Source organism: Pan paniscus, chromosome 4 (assembly GCF_029289425.2).
Source record: "Pan paniscus chromosome 4, NHGRI_mPanPan1-v2.0_pri, whole genome shotgun sequence".
Taxonomy (NCBI): Eukaryota; Metazoa; Chordata; class Mammalia; order Primates; family Hominidae; genus Pan; species Pan paniscus.
Window position 1 is genome coordinate 26,007,531 of NC_073253.2, and position 19,954 is coordinate 26,027,484.

Here is a 19,954-nt window from a genome sequence, read left to right on the forward strand (position 1 = left end):
TTGAGGTTGTGATTAAATTTGCATTGAAGTTATAAATCAATTTGCACAAAGTTGACAACTTTACAGTATTAAATCTACCTGTCTTTGATCATGATCTACTTTATTTACATATGCAACTTCCTAAACTTTCTTATTAATTTTAATATTGGTCTTTTGAGTTTTTCATGTAGATAATTATGTCATCTGCTAATAATGACAGTTTGGTTTCTTTCTTTCCAATGCTTATTTATTTTTGTTTAACAGGGAGGTCCAGGACATCTAGCATATGATAAATCGAAGTAGTGAAAACTTCCTAGAATTCTGTCATCTCTCAGTTGTCCCCAATAACTGAATTTCTGGCGTTGCTAATACAGTAACTTTATTTTCTGTTTCATGAATTTCTAATCTTAACTGTATTATTTTCTTAGTTTTACTTTCTTTATGCACTTTTAAGGTGTTTTATGATTTTTGCTGACTTCTTAAGTTGGATAAATAATTTTTAACCTTTATTTTATTCTGAGATAGATATTAAAAACTATAGATTTCCTTTTGAGTAATTGTTTTTTGTTGTTGCATCTTATATAATTTGAAATATTGTTTATTATTAGTCAAGTCTGAATATTTTCTAAGTTCCATTTTGAAATCTGCTTTGTCCCATGAGTGGTTTACACATACAATGTAAACAATTTTAACATATTTTTGGTTTGGTTGATTTCTAAATGCATCTAAATGTTAGCAATTTATGTGTTAAGTAATTTAATACTAAGCAATTTTGGTATGTGTGCTATAGATTCTTTGGAATTTTTTGAGACTTTCTTTATGGAACAATATGTTCAATATGTGCTTCAAAAGAATACATATACCACAAAAGTTGGGTGTACAGTTTTTTATATGTGCTTTAAACATATATTTTATTTATTAAACAATAACTAATTGGTTAATTGTGTTGTTAAAATCTTTCATACTTTTACCTATTATTTTATCTTCCTGTTGTAATAGTGAGAGCATCATGTTGAAATATCTCATTCTGATGTCAACTATCACTTTGTATATTTTGAAGCTATATTATTTGGTGCTTGCAAGTTTAGAATTACTACATTTTCCTGATAAATTAAAAGATTTATGATTATATTGTTACCTTCTTCATTTCCAGTGATAAGATTTTTGCCTTTAGAACTATTTGTCTGATATTAACACTGCACAGAATTGTTTTCTAGGTCACCCTTTCTTTGCGATTAACTCTCTGTAAGTGCAGGATCCGTGTGGAGCGCTGGGGTTGTGGGGACAAGGCTTTGTTTCTTGTACTCCACATTTGCCTGTCATTGAAACCTAAGCTCCAGGCTACCCAAGAGCAGTAGACATACCCATGACAACAATTAGCCTCAGAGTTTACTAACTCCCCTCAATTCATCCAATGATTTATTTCTGGCCCTGTTTACATTTCCCTTCCTTACTTAAAAATTAACTTGTTTTCAAATATTGATATAAATATATAGGTATATGCATACATACAAACATACACCTGGGGAAGAGTTTTATTCCTCTTGCCTGCCAAACTCCCAGAAATGGGTGTCTTGCATTCAAATATCTTTTAAATACACCAAATTCCAATCCTCTTCCCTGATATTACCCGCATTCAAATCCCCACTAGTTTTCCTGCCTCTATTCTTCTTCCAACCATTCCTACTACAGCCCAAGCCCCCTTTCTGAAACACAGATCTGTTGGCGGCTCTCTCCCTTATTTTTAGCATAAGGACTGAATTATTTCATATAGCCCAAATGCTCTGGGTGACATAAACTGCTTCTCTCTGCATGTTCTTGACTCACATGAACCCCTACTCATGCCCAAAATGTCTGATTCTGCTATAAATGTAGTTGCCTACTTTTGTGGGAACTTTTATGCATGCTTTATAAACATTCTATTAGTTGATCCTTGCGAAAATCTTATTTGTTAAGTATTATTATCTCCATTTTATAAGGAGAGGGTAAGTGACTTTAACCAAAGTCACACAGTTACTACGTGGAATACTTGGGATTTTATCCCATGGCTGCCCGACTTCAAAGATCCTTCTATTAATGTCTGATCCTACTGTTCCTCCTTTCTCATTTCTGGGCTTTTGTTCTCTTCCTAGAACAAATCATGCCCTTCTTTCTCTATCATAACTTTCTCATCATTCGAGTCCTACTTAATCAAGTGCCCTTTTTTATGGGCCTTTCACTCTGATACAGTACCTCTGCTTTTTCCTTCTTTTGCGTCTCCCTGTAGACTGTAAGCTGTGTGAGAGCAAAGACCAATCAGCCTTTCCTCGGCGACATCTTTTGTCCCAGGGCACATACTTTCTAAAGTCCCAGGCCCTGAGGAAACTTCCAGGATGAATTTTTTTTTACTTGCCTCCTTTTTTTTTTTTACCCACAGGAAAAGTTCATGCTTATAAACATCTCATACTTATACACTCACAATCATTTTTTTTAATCTCCCCTACACTGGTTCTAAAAATTCTGAAGCAATTTAAGAAAAGGGATTTTGTTTCATGGTAAATCAAAGCATAGGGACTTTTTTATTTTTTCCATTTCAAGAGAACTAGTCACTAGTTCCCAGGTCCTAGAGCACTGATTTGATTTACTGGTTTCAGTGCAGAGCTTCCCATGCTCGAACTTTATAAATAGAAAAAAAAAGTGGAAGTTGTATTTTAAGAACCAGTTCTTTAATAAGCCCAAATGATATTTGTTTAATTGCATGTTGGGCAAGGCTTCCAAACTTTGTGAAATTATAAGAGAAATGTGAATTCCATAAAATGAAAATCTAATCATTATATCTACTTTTGAATCTTCACAGGCTCTACCTGTTTCTTCTTGCACTATCGCTTGAATAAGAATTTAGATGAATGTGATTGATGCATTCCTGTCAATTTTGTGAGAAAATATGCATTTTTAATTAGAAAAAAAAACACTGGTATTTGCTAATCTCTTTTAGGCATTCATACTTTATTTCTATTTTATTTTGAAAATTCAATCAGACTATTCACTTGTTTTCTTGTAAAATATGAAATACTAGATGGAATTTACCTGTCGAATTTAAGATCCTCTTTCTTAAATAAAACCAATTCAACTGATACAACCAATTTTCAAAATTCTCTGCTATTTTTATTGTTTTTCATTCTAGTAAAGTTATTTTTATATATATGTATATATTATATATATGCATACACACACACACACACACACACACACATATATATATACTCTCAGACCAGAAATTAACTTTTGATTGTGTACTCTACAAAAAGTCATGCTTAGGTACACTAGGATACATATGCCCAAATGTGATAGCATCCTTATTCATAATAGCAAAAGCTGTAAGCAATCCAATATTTATCAGCAATAGAATGGAAAAGTAAATTAAGGTGTATTTATGCAGGGGATTACTCACCAGCAATTAAAATGAAGGAACTACAGTTATCACTAGCAACATGGATAAATCTTTATTTATTTATTTATTTATTTATTTATTTATTTATTATACTTTAAGTTTTAGGGTACATGTGCACATTGTGTAGGTTAGTTACATATGTATACATGTGCCATGCTGGTGCGCTGCACCCACTAACTCGTCATCTAGCATTAGGTATATCTCCCAATGCTATCCCTCCCCCCTCCCCCCACCCCACCACAGTCCCCAGAGTGTGATATTCCCCTTCCTGTGTCCATGTGATCTCATTGTTCAACTCCCACCTATGAGTGAGAATATGCGGTGTTTGGTTTTTTGTTCTTGCGATAGTTTACTGAGAATGATGATTTCCAATTTCATCCATGTCCCTACAAAGGACATGAACTCATCTGGATAAATCTTAAAAACCTAACATTGAAAGGAAGAAGTCACACAAAAGAAATATATACTACATTATTACATTCATATTAAGTTCAAAACAAGCAAAACTAAATTATGTAATTTAATGATACATTTTCACATAGTAATACTGTAATGAAAAGCAAGGAAAATATTACTGTAAATATCCAAACAACAGTATCTTAGAGTGGGAGAAAAGATGTTATAATTGGGTAGAGCTGTTGACAAAGTTCTCTTTTGTAACTTGGTGGTGAATTACATGGATGTTTGCTTTATTATAATTAATTAAGTTGTGCATTCATGTTTTTTATGTCTTTATTTGTATTTGTGTATTTTACAATAAAAGGAGATGGAACCATAGTCATATTAGTCCATTCTCACACTGCTATAAAGAAATACCTGAGACTGGGTAATTTATAAAGAAAAGAGGTTTAATTGGCTCACAGGTGTGCAGACTGTACAGGAAGCATGGATGGAGAGGCCTCAGGAAACTTACCATCATGGTGAAGGCAAAGGGAAAGCAGGCTCATTTTACACGGCAGGAGCAGGAGAAAGAGAAAGAATGGGAAGGTGCTATACACTTTTAAACAACCAGATCTCGTACGAACTCACTCACTATCACCAGGACAGCAAGGGGGAAATCTGCACACATGATCCAATCACCTCCCACCAGACCCCTTCTCCAAAATTGGGGATTACAATTGGACATGAGATTTGGGCAGGGACACAAAACCAAACGACATCAACAGTAAAATTCATTCCTATTTGCTTTCAGTCCAGAGTGTTACTGCAATATGAACTAGACTTACTAATTTCTTATCAGCATATTAGTCCATAACCACTGCTTAGGGAGGAAATGACCTTACTGAGGAAAAAAAATATAAAGTTTGTTTTGGCTGAAGAAGAGTCAATCTTCTTCCTTAGCAGTAGGAATAAAATACTAGTTTTCCATTTATGGTGGGGTCAAGCTTGTCAAAAAAGTTTTTTCCCCATGAATAGTGGTCACTTTTGCACTGAAACTAAAGCTGTAAAATAGAGCTTTGTTTAATACAAAGCTAACCTGACTAGTCATTTTAATACCTGATATTCCTTGTATTATTACCATATTCTACTTAATTATATAATTCTATCAGACATAAATCAGGACAGTTGTAACATTCTTATTTTATTAGCCATTCAGTATATAGAATAAATTACAACTTTATCATATTCATGTGTGAATTACCTGGTTGAAAATCTTGTAAGGCTTTTCAATTTTTTGTAGTATTGAAGAACAAACAGACTAATTTATTAATAAATATCAATTGACCAGCAACTCTGTTATAACTCATGATGCTGGGAACTAGGAATATTAATATTAAAATGATGTGTCCTTAACTTGATTAAAATATTTGTTTCTTATGAGTTAGGCTTTTGAAACTTAGCATTTTATGTGTAGTTCACTCAATGTTTCAACTTAATTAAAAGGGGTATAATTTTTAGTTCATTTAATTTTAATATTTTGCTATTCACCTGGATTATACATTTCATACTCAATTATAGATGTCTTAAGTGATTAGGTTTCTTTTTTTACATTAGAAAATGCAACATTATTCTAGTCAAATTCTAGTCATTTACTAGAATAATGTTATTAGAAAGGAAGTTCATGGATTTGAGAATATTTGTGAAAGTTGGCTGGAAGAAAGAGAGAAGGAGATGATACATCCAGTTTTGGACCTGTTGAAAAACGGCCGTGTGAAAGGGCACGGTTTCAAAGCTGGATGCATCATCAACTCCAAGGGTAGAAATTGAGTACTTATTTAAACATGTAGGACTGACTAAAACTCACCAAAAATACATTAGTTGAGGATTTATTCCTGGGATCACATTTTCCCACATGTGAATGATGGTATAGGTGTGTAAATTATGATTAAAGATATAAATGATATTCATCAGGAAGAACGTATTGAAAGATAAGCGTCAAAGACCTAAGAGTTATCCCTGAAGACACTAATATTTAGGGAAATGGCAGTGGACAAGAAGTCTACCAAGAAAATGAGAGAGAGTGATGTAATTACGCCAAGGAAACCATGTTTAAAGAGGAGGGGTTAGTTAGCAATATCAAGTCCTACCAGTAAAATAAAGTAAGAATACCTATGAGGGATTTGGAAACAAGGCATTCATTGATGACCTTAACAAAAACAGTTTCAGAGAACTCTTGGCAATGTTTTCCAGTTTGCAATGTGTTGAAGAATGCATTGAAAGTGAAGGAAGCACAGAACAATGACTCTAGGCCACTTTTTCAATGTTTGCCAATGCTAGAGGTAGATAGGACAGTAGCAAAAGAGTGACTTGTGGAAAAGGGTGTTGTTTTGCTTTTGTGATTGGAAAGACCTAAGTATATTCAGACAATATTCTTGAGAAAGAGCTAGTAAATATGTAAGAATCTGAAAAAAAAAAAAGGGAAGAAAGACAGGTAAAAAAGGAGGAAGGAGAATCCAAAGTACAGATAAAAGGTTTGGCCTCATAATACCTCTACACTTGTGATTGATTGCAGTGGACACTATCTCCATTTGTTTGTAGTGCTTGGATGACAATTTCCATTCTCTTTGTGAAGAGATAATGAGCTGAGAGTCAGAAGGTAACTGGCTTAGAGAGAAATAGTCATGAAAATCATTTATTTGAATAATGGAAAAGAGAGCTAGAGAAATAAGAATGAATTGTTCCAATCTTGAAGTTTTTGCAGGAATGTGTGATATAAAAGTAAAATTAGGCAAGGAATTTGAGCCAAGAGGAGTGGCTGAAGTGGTAGGCCAGGGAGTCTAGATCAGTCAGGAACTAAATAGTTTATCGTTGATAGAGACATATAAATTGGAGGATTAAGGGATTAAAGGTCTTGGTCAGTTTGGAGAATGAGGATGACAATAAAACCTGAACAGTTAAGAAGTTGTTGCCAGGGAGTGGAATTTATGATTTTAGAGGTGGATCATCTCTAGGTGATAACAGGCTTCAAGTTTGTACATGACAACTGATCATCAGAATGGAAAGTTAGCAGATCTACCATACTGGCCTGTACATTCCTCAACCTACCATATTGGTTTTAACACCTTTGTCTCTAAGTATTCATTGATCCCATTTATGTTCACTTACAATATCTGGTCATTCTTTATCTGTGTAATCAAAATAAATATACCCAAAGTTCATGAGTCAACAGAAAACCTATTTAATTCAAGCCTTGTCTCAATACCTCGGCCCACTGGGGTTACTTCCTACCATGATGCATAGTGTTAAATGTGTTCTTCCCTCACTGGTCACATGAGTTGCCATGGTGTGCTGCAAAAGCTGCATTTCCCACTATCCCTGTTGTTTGTGTCACTGTAACCTTGTTTGTGCTTGTGCCTGTTTTGGAAGCCTGTCACATTTTCCTTCTCTGTCTAAGTCAATTACCTTTCTGAGCTAGGTGCTCTCTCCTCTGTTCTTATCATTCCCTATGTATACATCTATTTCAGCACTTACTGCATTATATTCCCATTAAACTTTTTATATTTTATTCCTTACAAGCCTCTGCACTTCTTAAAACAGATTTTTCATTTTATTTATCTCAGTGTCAAACACTATGCCTGGTATAGAACAGATGTTCAATATGTGCTTATGGAGGTAAATTGAAGTAAAATCTTGTTTAGTCATTTAGTGGCTATGTGGCCCAGACAAGTTATATCTACTCTCCCCTCTGTCTTCATCTCATACATGGGGGAAAATATCTCACAGAGTTTTTGAGGAGCTGGGTGAGACACCTAATGAGAGGAAGTACCCAATATAGTGTCTGGCAGGTAGAAGACTGTAATGAATCTTTTCCAACTTTAAGTCCAATTTGTGCCATCCTTGTATTTTTTAATTGATATTGAATATATGTATTGCTATTTGATATTTTTATAAGAATGGCTTACCTACTCAACTAGATATTAAAGTTTCTTGAGACTAGGGAATGTATATTGTATTGGCTTATATATCTCACATTACCTAGCATATATTATGAATATGGATAAGTACCCACTCAACAGATGAATATTAAACATTGCCAATCAAATGAACTACATTCATAGATTTTGTTTGACACCCTAGCTCTGAAATGAATAAGGCAGGATAATTAAAATTTTTTTCTTTAAAGAGGAGCAGAGTTACATGTAAATATATTTGTATTCAGTGACACAATTCAACCGTAACCAACCACTAACTGAATGGGGGTTGAAAGCACGAATTGAAATTTCTATATCATAAACAAAATGCTTTTTTCATTCAATGACTGCAAGTTAAACTGCATAGAGTTCGACTGGTACAGGAAAATTCTGATCTAGGCTACTTACTACATAAGCAGACAAGAGCAGCCACATAAATTAAACAATATCTGATATGCAGATGCAGATAAAATGCTTGAATCATTAAATCTCTTTTCTCTGTTCATAAGAATGTTCCAGCATCATGCAGGCATAGCATTCAGCTGCACAGTGTGTTGAAAATTAAAATGGACAAAAGCCTTGAAACTGATGACCTATCCCAATTAGTGTTGCTCTCTCACATAAATGTATACAATTTTCATTAAAAAGTATATTCTCAATTTATTTCATGATTTCTTGATGATGATAGCAAAGTCTATTTCCTAAACTGTATGGTAGAAAGATTTATAAACATTTTGTTATACAGAAAGAAATTGAAGCAAGAAAGGATCTTCACAGAATAAATTAATAGTGGGTGCATAGAAATATACCTGTTCCTCAGATCTAGCCATTCAGAAAGAAGGCAGGCACAACCCTCACCCATCAAGTCCATTCCTTAATTCTGGCAATTTAATATGGTACTGATCAGAAAGTTTTGAATAATATGCATGTCACAACCCCAGAGTGGAGAGCTGATTTGACTTGTCTATTTGTTTGTACATATTTTGAATTTTTTAAAATGACACAATACAACTTGAAAAGGAAACATTTGATTGCAGGAGTTCATATGTACTCTTTATATGTTTTCATAAACCTTCTTCATCTATATTTTCGGCAATTTTTCTTGGACGTCTAACAAATACTGAAATCAGTTTGCCTCTCCACTTACCCTTTCATAATGTTCGTGACACAATCCTGTGTAATTTGACACCTTGGAACTTTAAACAGACTCAGAATCTTTTGGACCTTCTAGCCATCATCAATTCACATAGTGTGCAGTAAATCCAGCTCAAAATAAACAACACAGATGGAATCGAAGCTTATAGTACAATGTCAGCAGTATCCACAGATTGACAGAGCTAGTTAGGCTGCCAGATGCACAGAATGTTGTTCTATCTACTTGTTCTTTATAACTGGACTTGATGGAGTACATCAGTGTCAAACTCCTTGCTGGTTTCCACACGCACACGCACAGAAACGCACCCGCATAAACACGCACATTCCTGCGCTCTATATCAACGGCACCATCTGCTCTCAGCTTTACATGTGGTAGCTAACTAACTATCCTACTGTGCCTGGTCTCACCGACTGCTTTCCCTGGAAACAAATGACAACAGTTTTTATCTTGTGCCCTCCTTGGCATTATAAAATAAGGCTCTTAACATTTCCATACGCATATATTTTACATGCATTTTTAAAAAATTCTGTTCTCCGTTTTATTTACTGGTTCCCTAGAGAATGGCAATATCTCTTTTTATATCTTCCCCAAATTGAGATTTTCCTATGGAACTGCATATACCATGATTGTTTCTTTTAAGGTTTACATCAAAGCAATATATATAAAAGCAATGGGCCCTGGGATCATTTTCCTCTCTATATACTATTTTGTAGGGTACTACATACTACTTGCAAAATGGGGGTGTGAAAAATGTGAGGATACAATAGATGCAAAAGCATTCATTCCTTTTCACTATTCTTCTGTATAATTCTATTGGCAATAATGACCATGCTGGAACTGTTGAGATGGAGGTTGGCGGGGGGTGGGAGGGGGGTTGTATAAACATGAAATACTTTCATATACAAGTGTCTTACCTGTAGGAGGAAGTCCATGTGTTATTCTTTTCCCAAATGCAGAATTTTTGTCTTGACCTCTTTGCCATCTCATGTGAGATCTAAATGTGTAGTAAGATATAAAGGGGATAATCACTTTTTTAACCATCAAAATTAAATTGTAATGTCTTTTCAGAGCAATACATTCACTTGAACTAGGAGTATGAAATGTCATAAGGAGGATAGATGGAATGAAATTATTGAAAGATAACCCAGGTTTGGGCTGTACCAAATATTCTTTCCTGACCCTTTTCCATGTCTAACACCTGTCTTTATGACAATCTCTCCAGAAGATCTACAGAAATTATACTTACCTTTGGGTAACTAGGTAACATAATCTCCTGGAGGCTAGCTAATTGCAGCCCACGATAACCTCACATACAGTAACTGTTAAACTTTTCATTTATTTCAAATTATTATGGATCAGTGGAGAGGGTACTGATTTGATTCATTAACAGATTCCCAGTCTGTTCCAAGGTTAATGATTACATGTATCTCAATTACATCCTTAACAGGTTATACTGTATGATTTGTTTTAACTGCTTTGTACATTGTGTATCTTTCTCAGCTGAAAGGCTTCTTAGCACTTCGTGATTTAACAAATCTTTCTCCTCCTCTTACTAAAACAATGAACCTGCTCTGATGGAACACATAAAAGTAGGACAAAAATGAGCTGCAAAAGCTTTCTGCAGAATCTTCCAAGAACCATAGCAAACAGTTTACTTTAGTCAGGTAAATACTCGGCAATTCATTCATATTTGAAATATTAATAAGTATGGAGCAGAGGGTTGATCTTTCCTCTTGGTATTTTACACCACCTTCCTTATGTAGGAGGCACTTTATTTTTTAACTCCGATCTTTTGAATATATACAGAATGAAATTCTTCTTAGAAAAGCAGGAGTAAAATATATATTTTTAAGTCACTGTAATTCTTCCAACAGAAACCAGATACATCTTAACAGATCTGTAGAACCAAAAAGTATGAAATAATTAAAAATATAATAACCATGTATACTGTTTAGAATGATAGTAAGTCAAACTCAAATGATTTATAGGTACGCTTTTCATATCTATAATGGATACTCAGGCAGGAGGAGAGACAGAGATCCATTGCCGGGATTCTCTAGCAAAGACCCCATCTACCAATTCGAAGATGACACATTGATTTTGACAAGAAGGAAGACAATTATGTATTCTAGTACCTCTATTTTGTTTTTTCCTCTTACTACTGCCGCCAAGCCTACTTGCCTCTGTACATTTAGGCAAATAAATTTTTTTACTGTATCCTGAACTAGAATTGTTGAATCTAGGGACTGTCTAAACATGCTTTCTTTGATGAAAAAGCTTTGCTTCTTGCTCATAGTAATATAGATTCCATAGCAGAAACTACATTTTAAAGAATGTTGTTGCTTTTACTATCCACTTGTATTTTGAACAAGCAAAACACCAGACTCCCCTCCTTCTGGAACCCCCAAGATTCTGACAGAGTTTGGGGACTCAGAAGCCAAATGGGAATCATCAGGAGGAGAGACTTCAGTTATACAATCCATTAAATAAAACAATAGAGCCTGCAGCTGAGCTATTAAAAAGAGTAGAGCAATTTTTATTTCAATGGCTACATTTTATTTCCTCTTCTGAGTGACTGTTAACAAAGGGCCGCTGAAAGGACTGGATAAAAAGCAGGCGTCAGATGCAGGATCCATGAGTTAAACAACATTATTAGATACAATTTCATAAAATCTAGTTGCTTTTTTGCTACTAGAAATCATGTCCTTTTGTCAACTTGTGGTCACATCAGCACTTCTGCTGATATAATTTGCTCCAGCTGCAGAGCATAGCTGGCCTGCAAATCAAGAACCAGAATGAGGACAGGCAGGAATAACTCAATGGCTTGGATAATGTGCAAATCACTACACTTCTTGCTATTAGTCTACTTTTTTTTTTTCAGAATATTTGGAAGAGGAAAGATTTATCTTTAGCAAAACAGCCAATCAGCCACCCTCTTAAGAACTGGTTTGTCTGGTTATCTTCTCCTGAAGCCTAACCCTCCCTGCAGTAATGCTTTATAATCATGATATTATGTATTTTTTTCAAAAACTTCTATTGCCCACCACAGAGTAGCAACTTGAACACCTAATGTTAAATAGCTACTGCTTTTATTCACTGCTCCCCTAAAAAAAATTCCCGTAGATTTAAAAATATTCCTGAGTGTTCCTGTTTATTATTCTTGCATTTCAAATGCTTCTATGTGGCCTGGAATGTACAGGTTTACAAAATAATACATATCACTCTGCCAACAAACTGCTTTATAGCTTCAATTCTGGATGCAATATAGTTCCAATCAAATATGAAATATAATACTGCCTATTGACTTAGGCATAAATTAAAATGGTAGAGGCTTAACTAGTCATTCAGCATTGAGCTTCACCCTGATTAGAAACTCTATCGATTTACATTGAAATCAATTAGAACTGGATCCCAACCATTTAAAATTCAGCCATAATTGAATACTCAACAATCACTTCATGTACAGAGAAAAGAGTTTCTAAATAAAAGCAAAGCCCAAGTACTCTTGCATATCTGAGAAAATCATTATATATGGTGAGCAAATAAGAGGGAACAAACAATAGCATATACAGCTGGAACAGCTGAATCAATGTTCCTATAACAAGAACAGTTTATCAGGTGTGCAAAAGCAGGACTAGCCTGTTGTTCACCAATGCAAGTGAGCTGATATTCTCTTTTCATGGTATGGCAACCTTCCAGGGCCAGGTGCAATCATAACTGCAAACTCATTATGTAACCTGTCACCTTCTAAAATTCATTGCTGCAGTAAGTACCTAAACCCAAAGCTATGGTTGGAATATTTCCCTTTTTTTCTTTGTAAACTGACCTGGAAAATATTGTGGCTACAAAACATGCTTTTAGATACCATTGTTTTAGAAAAGACAAAGAGAAGGAATGTGCCACATACTTGTGGCACCAACTTTGTTTTCTTTTTCACAGAATTGCACAGTGAGATGGAGATTAGTCCGATACCTCTTTCTGTTTCTGTTTTATTACATGTTGCAGAGGTGAATTTGCCAAAACCCAGAATTCTCTTTACTCCTCAGATCAGAATGGAAGTTATAACATTTTATGAAATGTATGTGGGTAATTTTCACCAATGCTAAAAGCTTTAGAAGTTTGCTCCTGCTAGATGTAGACTAGTGAACCTCATGGGCTCTAGCCTAGAGAAACAAATTTTAATTTCTGAATGGTATGAGAGCTGAGTTTTCACATATATATATGTATATATATATACATATATATATATACTATACACACTCTTATTATTGTTCACTTTGGGTGGGTGGAAAAATTGTGGTTCATTTAAAATAGAATCAAAGTTTATGTGATATTGCTAACAAATCTAAAATATTTAATCATTACATCAAGCAACTCTTTTTGTTCAAATAAACAAGAAACAAATTGAATGACTTGCAAGAGGTTTTTACCTCTCTGAGAAAGAAAAACATCATGTTACAAAAGAAATGGGTTTTGAAAGATGAATGTTAACATCTCTGATCACACTCTTCTAATTCTGCCCTTACCTGGCCTCCTTACAAGTAAGGCTAGATCCAAAAGGTAGGTGAAAGGAATGAGGCTTACAATTGGTAAAGTCACTCTTGAATATGAACCAGTTATTTTATGAGTCTACGTTCATATCTCAGAATAAGCCATTCTCTTATCATCATTAAGTCAAAAATGGTTGTAGCAGTGAGCAAAATGTGTGAGATACTTTTAAAACGACAGTACACACAGACTTGCTTTAAGGCTACCAAATTGCTATTTCTTTGTCAAACCTTAGATGCTCCTCTGGTATCTTGAATTTGTGTCTAGACAGAAGAGTAACAAAAAAATAGCAACCAAAAAAGTGCTTCTAGCATTTTCTTTCATTTTTCAGAAGGTAAGGTATAATTTAGTCTGTCCACATTGAAGTTCGAAATAAACTGTTCTTTATAGAACTTCTCTTCTCTTAACTCATAGATTGCTTGTGGGTAGTAGTCAAAATCAAGCAGAAAAATATAGGTGGCATTGAGTCTACTGTATCAGTCTAATAGTTTGCTTAACAATATGGTTTCAAGAATATTGTACTTGGAAGTTGCATTACCCCAGAAACATATAAAGAATATTTTTGAGCACTAAGTATACTGTTACTCGGGTCTGTTTCATGAAGTGTTAATACAGTGTGGGGAAGATAAGTATTTCCATCCCATCAGATTCAAAGACTCATTGTTCAAATATAAATATCCAACACCTTCTCAGCTTGAGTGCTATTTTGCCAGTTGCTTTTGCTGTCAGTTGTCTTTTCTTGTGAAAGATAAAGCTTTCTACAATAGCAAAAATTATCTGCATGAAGTTTAATCTTACTGCATTTGCTTCCCTCTCCTGTATGCTACATACTAATACACATGTCTATGGAACACAAGATGATTATGAGAGAGAAAAGTTTACATTGGGATATTTTCTAATATTTTGAGGGTTAACAGAAATAGTTAACCTTAATGGATCACAAAACTATTGAGACAAATTCAATTGCAGAAGGAAATCTGAAAGGACATTAAAAAAAAAGGAAGAAGAAGAAGAGGAAGAAGAAGAGGAAGAAGAAGAAGAAGAAGAAGAAGAGGAAGGAGGAGGGGGATGAGGAGGAGGAGGAGGAAGAGGAGGAGGAGGAGGAAGGGGAGGAGAAAGAAAAGGAAAGAAAGAAAGAACGAAAGAAAGAAAAGAAGAAAGAAAGAAAGAAAACAACAAAATCCTTGGAACAATTTCTGTTACTTTATCAAATGTTTTGTCTGTTTTAAACAGATTAGTGAGTCACTGTCTTTTTGTTTTGTTTTTATAGAGAAGTTCTGTTGACTTAAAACACTACTGCCAACATAGGCAGAAATACCACAAGTATAGTTGTATGACAAAAGTACTTAAAGCAAAGAAAAACAATATTTCAGAGCCATTCCTGCTATTGAAGTCTCCTGAATTTTCATAAAACATTTCCAAAGACTCAGTTAGGGTTCAGAGGTTCTCCATGAGTTCTAGTCAGCCCAATGCAGCTCTACTGTGAAATGCAGGGAGATGCAGGCTTGGCTTATATAGTGGTAAATGAAATAAATGATTGTGATTATTTGAATATCTTTCTCATGGGTTTTTCTTAGAACAATGTGTATTTGTAAAGCTGTGGAAAATTCACACCCAAAAAGAATTTACGAGCATTATGTTGTGTTTTCATTTCTTTGACCCTGAATCAAACAATTGTGTTTAATGCTTGTGGCTTTTGTTGTTGATGATGTTTGCTTTCAATTTTGGATGCAGACTTCATAAAATAGAGAATAACTGAATTAATACCCAACTTAGTATGTGCTCTATGAAGCAAGTATTTAAGGAAAACTCTCATTCCCCTGCTGGATTGTGAGACTGACTAAGTCACAGATTGTGTCCTGCTAAGATATGCATGTCCTGGTGAACAGCAGAGTTCCTTGCACATAGCAGAATGATTGAACATTTGCAGAGTTAAAGTGAAATCCAATTGAATTAAAATGGCAGTAACACAGCATTTATTTGACAATTCTCTAAAACAGACAGCTGATAAATGGACAATTTCTAGCATCAAATGTTACCATTTATGAATTAAGATCTTGATGCGATTAAAGAAGTACCCTAAAACTTAAAGTATAATAATAATAAAATAAAATAAAATAAAATAAAGTATGAATTTATATCTTTATGTTAGAAGATTATAATTTTGTTAGCTTAAATTTTTAAATACCTGTATAGTTTCAACATAATTGACTTAATTCCTCATAGCTTTTCTGGAAACAAAAATAATTATCATTCATTGGCTGTCAACCCTGTCAGGGCACTATATTAGATGTTTTACACTTCTTTTTACATTTTATTTATTTATTAAAATTGATACATTTTTAACTGCAGACATATTTATGGGGTACAAGTTTATAGTTCAATACATATCTATGTTGTATAATGATCCAACAAGGGTAGTGCATCCATCAGCTCATGCATTTATTACTTGTTTGTGGTAAGAATATTCAAAAATCTCTCTTCTATCTATTTTGTATTATGCAATATTTTATTGTTCACTATACTCACCTTAATGTGCAATAGAATACCAGACTTTATACCTCTTATCTAATTATAGCTTTGTTTCCATTGTCCAACCTCTCCCTGTTCTCCCCTCATGATGTTCTACTCTCTGTTTTCATGATAGATACTTGTTTTTAATTCCACATATAATTGAGATCATGCAGTATTTGTCTTCCTGTCTGTATCTGGCTTATTTCACTTGACATGATACCTTTCATGTCCATCCATGTTGTCCTAAATGACAAGATTTGATTCTTTATTTTTTTTTGGCTAAATAGTATTCTATTGTGTACATATACCACATTTTCTTTGCCCATTTATCTGGAGAGGAGCATTTAGGTTGATTCCATAATGTAGCTATTGTGAATAGTGCTGCCATAAACATGGAAGTACAGATATGTCTTCAACATACTGATTTAATTTCTTCTGGGTATATAGCCAGTAATGGGATTGCTAGATCATATGGTTGTTCTATTTTTAATTTTTTGAGGAAGCTGTATACTGTTTTTCATAACGGCTGTAGTAATTTACATTCCCACCAACAGTGCATAAGACCTTCCTTTTTTCCACATCTTTGCCACCATCCCTTATTTTTTGTGTTTTTGATAACAGCCATTCTAATGGGAGTGAGATGCTATCTCACTGTGGTTTGAATTTGCATTTCCCTGATGATTAGTGGTGTTGAGCATTTATTTTATATACATGTTGGCCATTTATATATATATATATTTTTAAAGAAATGTCTATTAAGGTATTTTGCCCATTTTGTAATCAAGTTAGTTTTTTGTTTTTTTTTTGCTGTTGAGTTGTTTAAGTTCCTTATATATTCTGGATATCAACTGCTTGTTAGATGTATAGTTTGCAAACATTTTCTTCCATTCTCTGGATTATCTCCTTACTATAAATAGTTCTTTTTGCTATGTAAAAGATTTTCAGTTTGATGTAATCTCAATTGTCTATTTTTATTTTGTTGCCTGTACTTTTGAGGTCTTATTTCAAAAATATTTGCCCAGCTAATGTTGTGAAGCATTTCCCCTATATTTTCTTCTAGTAGTTTTATAGTTTCTTTGGGACTTTACATTTAAGTATTTAATTCATTTTGAGTTGATTTTTATGTATGATGAGAGGCTTGTGTCTAGTCTCATTTTTCTGCATGTGAATATTCAATTTTCCCAGCACCATATATTAAATAGACTGTCTTTTCCCAATGAATGTTACTGACGTCTTTGTTGAAAATCAGTCGGCCATTACACACCAAAATTACACACCAAAATTACAGTTGGTGTGTAATTTTTTTTCTGGGCTCTCGATTCTTTTCTATTGATCTACGTGTCTGTTTTTATGCAACTATCATGCTGTTTGGTTGCTACACGTTTGTAGTATATTTTGAAGTGAGGTAGTGTAGTGCCTCCAGCTGTGTTCTTTTTGCTCAGAATTATTGAGGCTATTCAGGTCCTTTGTGGTTCCATATGAATTTTAGAATTATTTTTTCTATTTCTGTGAAGAATGCCATTGGTATTTTGATAGGGATTGCATTGAATCTGTAGATTGCTTTGGGTAGTCTAGTCATTTTTAACAATATTGATTCTTCCCATCTCCTCTTCAATTTTCTGGGATAGTTTGAGGACAATTGGTATTACTTCTTTAAATATTTGATGGAAATCAAGAGTGAAGTCATCAGGTTCTGGGCTTTTCTTTGATGAAAGACTTTTTTGTTATTGATTTCATTTCCTCACTTATTATTAGCCTGTTCAAATTTTCCATTTCTTCATAGTTTAACCTTGGCAGGTTATATATGTCCAAGAATTAATTAATTTCTTCTACGTTATCAAGTTTGTTGGCTTATAGTTTACGCAATAGTCTCTTATGATCCTTTGTATTTCTGTGGTATGACTTGTAATGATTCCTTTTTCATGTCTCATTTTATTTGAGTCTTCTCATTTTTTCCTGACCTAAAGATTTAATTTTATTTATCATTTCAAAAAATTAATTTGTTGTTTTAGTGATCTTTTTCATTCTTTTTAGTCTATTTCTGCTTTAAGTTTAATTATTTCCATACTTCTACCAATTTTGCCTTTAGTTTTTTCTTCTTTTTCTAGAGTTTGAGGTACATTACTAGGTTATTAGAAATATTTCTCCTTTATTGAGGTAGGAGTTTATCATTATAAAATTGTCTCTTGAAACTGCTTTGGCTGTATCTTATAGATTTTGGTATGATGTGTTTTTCATTCTCATTTTTCTCAAGGAAATTTTAAATTTTCCTTTAAATGTCTTTATTGACACATTGATTGTTTAATAGCATGTTGTTTAATGTCCATGTACAGGTAAAGTTTCTAAAGTTTTTCTTGTTGTTGATTTCTAGTTTTATATTTTTGTGGTCAGATACTTGATAAGATTTTTGTCTTCTTATATTTGTTAAGACTTGTTTTGTGACCTAACATGTGATCTATCCTGGAGAATGTTCTATGTGCATGTTAGAAGAATGTGTATTCTCCAGCTGTTGGATGGAATATTCTATAAAAGTTTGTTGGGTTCAGTTTGTCTATGGGTCAGTTTAAGTCTGTTTTTTTTTTGGTTAATTTTTTGTCTGTAAGATATGCTCACTGTTGAAAGTGGAGTGTTGACATTCCCTAACATTATTGTATTGTAGTCTGTCTCTCCTGTTAGTCTAATAAAATTTGCTTTACATATCTGGGTGCTCTGCTGTTAGATGACTGCTCATAATGTGTGGTGGGATGAAAAATGCCCCTCCAAAACATACCCAATGATCATATCCCAGGAATCCATGCATGCTACTTTATATGAAAATAAAAAAAGGATCCTTGCAGATGTGATTAAATTAAGGATCTCGAGATGGGGAAATTAGCCTGAATTATCTAGATGGGCCCTAAATGCAATAAGTATCCTTATAAGATGGAGGCAGAAGGAAATTTTACACATAAAGAGGGAGAAAGAGAGAAATGGCAGGAGGGTGAAGGAGAGAGAAAAGAAGAAAGCATTGTGAAGACAGAGGAATATGAAAGTGATACAGTCACAAGCCAAGGAATTCCAACAGCCAACAGAAGATGTAAAAGGTAATAAATGAACTCTTCTCTGGAGCCTCTGGAGGGAATATGGAGGGAGTGTGCTTGATTTTGGACAAGCAATACAGATTTCAAAATTTGGGCCTCTAAAACTATGAAAAAATAAATTGCTGTTGTTTTAAGCCACCAAGTTTGTGGCAATTTGTTACAGAATCCTTTGGAAACTAATGCACAGTCACAGCACTTTGGTAGTAATAATGTTACAATTCGAACATAGTATATTAGGATTCTACTGCTGTGTAACAAATTACCACACATTTGGCAGTTTAAAAAATACCCATTTATCATCTCATAGTTCTGTAGATCAGACATTTAGGTGAAATTGACTGGAATATTTTTTGATTAGGGCTGCACAAGGCTGCATTCGATGTGTTAGCAAGGATGAGATCTTATCTGGAGGCTTTGGGAGAAATCCACCTGGATAGGTTTGGCCCACCTCAGTAATCTCCCTATCTGAAACTCAACTCATTAGTAAACTTACTTAAATCTGAGAAATTCCTTTTATCACATGACATAATTGCCAGGGAGTAACACCAAAATGTATTAATAGATTAGGAGTGCCATCTTAGATTCTGCCTACTGTATTTGGTCTCATGACTCCAAATTCCATGCTATATTATCTGTCATACCACACTGTCTTCCAAAGCACTTTGTCCAGAGTTCCTTAAAACAGGGGTTTCAAACTCCTGGGCCATGGACAGGTACCAGTTTGTGGTCTGTTAGGAAATGGGCCATGCAGCATTACCAACTGAGCTCTACCTCCTATCAGATCAGCGGTGGCATTAGATTCTCCTAGGAATGTGAAACCTATTGTGAACTGCACATGTGAGGGATCTAGGCTGTGCACTCCTTATGAGAATCTAATGCCTGATGACCTGAAGTG

The 19,954-nt window shown here is 34.2% G+C and overlaps 1 long non-coding RNA gene across 1 annotated transcript in view; it reads right to left on the reverse strand.

The window, feature by feature from the left end:
- LOC129397749 (uncharacterized) overlaps positions 1-19,954 on the reverse strand; it is a 550,258-nt gene that overhangs the window by 184,046 nt on the left and 346,258 nt on the right. Inside the window, exon 6 of the long non-coding RNA XR_010112187.1 lies at positions 9,832-9,911. This is a non-coding gene — a long non-coding RNA (uncharacterized LOC129397749). The remainder of the gene's footprint in view (positions 1-9,831; positions 9,912-19,954) is intronic.